At 28.2% G+C, this 4424-nt stretch overlaps 1 pseudogene; it reads right to left on the minus strand.

Moving 5' to 3' along the window:
• Window positions 1-2213: 2213 nt before the first annotated feature.
• Window positions 2214-4080, minus strand: LOC116120945 (annotated as a pseudogene).
• Between the last annotated feature and the right edge of the window lie 344 nt (window positions 4081-4424).

The following is a 4424-nucleotide window of genomic DNA, read 5'->3' on the forward strand; positions in this document are numbered from 1 at the left end:
ATGAATTAAGTAATCATACTATAAATCTATAATTTAATATTATAATTAATAAATTTCAAATCATTTGATTAATATACAATGTTTATAATGGAATGTTATAATTGATAAGTAATTATATTAAATATATAAGGTAATGTTATAATTAATTAAATTTTAATCGTTTAATTAAGTAATGTAATAATATAGTAAATTACTAATGTTTATAATGTAATTTATAAATTCATAAATAATAGTAATTATGTAACATTAACTATGTAATGCTATAATAAGTAAGTGATCATAATATATAATGTAATATAATAATATTATATTTAATTGAGTAATTATTTAACTATAATGTAATTTTTAATAATGTTTATAATGAAATGTTTATAAGTAAGTATAATTAATTAAATTCTTATTCATTTAATTAAGTATGTGTGTTAAGTTTATGTAGTAAACTAGTAATTACTAATGTTTAAAACATAATATCATAACTCATAATCAATTAAGTAATCATTTAATTATGTAGTTAATTAATTATATGATCTACTATAATAGTTATGTAATGTTATAAGAATTAAGTAATCATACTATAAATTTATAATTTAATATATAATTAATTAAATTTTAATCATTTGATATATACTAATATTATAATGGAATGTTATATGATTAAGTAATATATTATAAATTATAAGGTAATGTTATAATTAATTAAATTTTTAATGTTTAATTAAGTAATGTAATAATATAGTAAATTAGTAATTACTAATGTTTATAATGTAATAATGTTAAATCATAACTAATTAGTAATATGTAAGCTATTATATAAGTATTAATGATAAGTGATCATAATATATGATGTAATATAAATATTATAATTAATGAGATATTTAACTGTAATGTAATGCTTAATTAATGGTTTATATGAAATGTTTATAAGGTAATGTTATAATTAATTAAATTTTTATAATAAGTATATTATGCTAAGTATGTAGTAATTAGTAATAAATCTATATTAATATAATGACATAATCAATTAAGTAATTATTTAATTATGTAATATTATATTAATTATATAATCATATATAATATAATGTTATAGTGAATAACTATAAGTAATCATACTAATAAATTTTTAATGTAATATTATAATAATTAAATTTTAATCATTTAATTAATTTTACTAATGTTATAATAAAATGTATAATGGATTAGTAATTATACTATAAATCTATAACGTAATGCTATAATTAATTAAATTTCTAATTATAAGTCAATTAATTAACTATTTAATTATGTTATAACTTATAAGTCAATTAATTAAGTAGTAATCAATTAATGTAATGCTATAATTAATTATACTATAAATCAATTAAGTAATGTTATAAAATTATAATTAATTAAGTAATCATTTAACTATAATGTAATGTTATAATTGATTAAGTATGATATTTAACTAGTAATTAAATTTATTAATGTTTATCAATTTATCATATATAATTAATTAATTACTAATTTATTATAGATATACTTAGAACTTGATAATTGAAGTAAATAACTAAATATATTATTACTCAATCAAATATACTATTTTATTCAAAAATAATTCTTTTAATAACATTAAAAATGTAAAACACTTTTAATTGGATCATAATTCCAATTATTCACTTAATTGATCAAAACTTTAATATTAATGTATTATAATATATTAAAGCTTTTAATATGGTGTAATTTATATGTAATAAGTATAATTGTATTCGTATATTTATTTAATTAGGTTATTCTAAAAATTTAACTTTTTCTATTTTAAATTTTTTTATATGTAAAATAATAGAAACTCCCCCATTATTTACATTTCACAAATATTTCATTATAGTCCAGGTTCCAAAATAGGTTCTAAACAGGTTCCAAAAACAGGTTCCAAACAGATTCCAAACAGGTTCCAAAATAGGTTCCAAAGCAGTTTCTAAAACAGGTTCCAAAACAGGTTCCAAACAGGTTCCAAAACAGGTTCCAAATAGGTTCCAAAACAGGTACTCCCTACAGGTTCCAAACAGGGTACCCTTTTTACAGGTGCTGGTGCCGGTTCCGGTTCCTCCACATGCAAGAACCGGAACCGCACAGTAGCGGTTCCAAAAAATTGGAATCGGAACCTACCCGCACAGTGCAGGTTCTGGGTAGGTTCTGGTTCCGGTTCTGATTCTTACCCCCGGTTCCGGTTCTACCCGCTACCCGTGCTCACCCCTAAAGAATCCCTTGTAGTAGTCTGCAACACTTATTCTCTTAAACAATGCTGGATTCTCTAGTGTTATAAGGATCGGCGCTGGACCCATATCGCGGTTTGCATTTGGGCTATAGAATGTGGCAATTGAGATCCTTTCTTTCATAGAGTTTACAGTGGCTCGATACTCAATACTAGGGTAAGTTCCATTGGTTACAATCTGCAAAATCCGAAACTCTAATTAAACAACATCTAAGTTATGCTCTTCATCTTTCGTGTCTCTTTGTATATATACAAAAATTCTCTAGTTAGGATTACCCTATATTATTATATTAGGTGCTTAAATACAGATACATCCACTAATTGGATTGAAATGATATTTTACATATGAAGATCTAACCATCAATATGTTAAAAAGTTAACGTGTTTATCCCCCTGAGGTATTATATAATACCAAAATCCCCTTGAGGTTTCCAAAATAACAGAAATTCAACTACTGTTAAGCTGTAGGTGTTAAATTATACAAACAAGAGGATTTAACGGTTATGAGGATATTTATTAACTCATAACAGAATAAATTTTAATGATTTACTAACAGTTCATTAATGATAAGGGAATTTCTGTGATTTTGAAAATCTTATGGGGATTTTTATTATTGTATCATAATGACGGAGATATTAATGTCATTAACTCTATTTTAAACTCACAGCAAACCAAACCTCTCCCGCCTTGCTATGAACAGTATTTCTTTGTGATGAGCATTACCTCTAAAACGTTTCCAATGTTGATGATAAAAGCACCTAGTAGGGGTTTAACAGGAACCCACATCTCATTTTTCCTGATTTGAAGGCCATCCATCTCATTGAGCTGGAAGAGGATGGTAAGGCCGCCGCCTTCGGAGTGAGCGTTGATGCCAACAGCGAGCTCTGGCTGTGGACATGAAGGATAGTAGTTCAATCTTATTCCCTGCCTCGCCTCTTCAAACAATTCTTTCACATAATCATCTTCCATTCTCAGAGCTTTTCCCATTTGGTCAGGATTATAATGGCAAGATCTTTTAGTTCCAGTGAGTAAGCTTCCAATGTTTCTCTACATTTTAAAAAAAGATAAATAAAAAAGTAAAGACTAGTCTTTAATGATAAAAGGATTAGAACTATTGAATACCTAATGTAAGATATAAATTATAATCTGAATAGCTTTTAAACTGTAACTAATTCAAACATCGATATCAGAAACGTCACTATAATATTATATGATCACGAGCATAGCTGGAGAATCTTGACAATGAAAATAATTTGACAGAAAACAGAGAACCTGAAAGGGAGAGGGAGCTTGGGAATTAGGTGTGGCTTCCTCAAATGAAATGGGAGGCTGGTCACAAAGAACATGTCTGCCCAGTCAAGCTTCTGCTCCTCAGACATAACAAACGCCTGCCCAAATCCTTCAACATCTCCTGCTTTTTGCCAATACTTCTTCTTCTCCTCCATTGGCAGATTGAAAAACTCTTGAGTCTCTATCTTCGCTTTCTCCACCAGTGAACTGCTCACTCCATGATTTATCAACTACAAAACATTTCCACTCTTACAACAAAATTTTACAAGACACATCATATATAGTATATATTGATTTGATCCTTCTACTGATACCTGAAAGAAACCCCATTCTTTGCAAGCACGATGAAGCTTGTCTAATTCTGAATCCGCCAAGTCTCCAGAAAGCAACTTTTTCAAGTCGATAACGGGCACTTGTGGCAACGAGGTGGCATTGGATACGAAAGGAGGATCTTGATGAGGACGGACATATCGTGGTGGAATAGTCGTGAGCGGCTCCTTCACCAGCTCCTGAACGGAAGGCACAGGGAGAGAGCTCCACATCTTTGTCTCCGTTGATGATTGATCCTTCTGAGAGTCCTAGGATCAGTCCAAAGAAGAAGCAGAAAGTTGTGAAACTTTCAAAGGAAACAAACAGAATAAGTAACAGAAAACCAGAACTTTGAGATAGAAACAGATAGGCACAAAGCTCACAAGGAAGCAGGAAATAGAAGAGGAATTCACAAATCAAAATTCTTATTTATCATGAGTTAAATATAGCTTGAGTGTATGGCTGTATATATTCACATTCATCGTACGTTTGACACACTAAAAGACACACATACGTTTTACGCACCAAAAGACACACAAACGTTTTACACACCAAATGGCACACATTTCGGTTTCTT

This window comes from Pistacia vera, unplaced genomic scaffold, assembly GCF_008641045.1.
Source record: "Pistacia vera cultivar Batoury unplaced genomic scaffold, PisVer_v2 Contig951, whole genome shotgun sequence".
Lineage (NCBI taxonomy): Eukaryota > Viridiplantae > Streptophyta > Magnoliopsida > Sapindales > Anacardiaceae > Pistacia > Pistacia vera.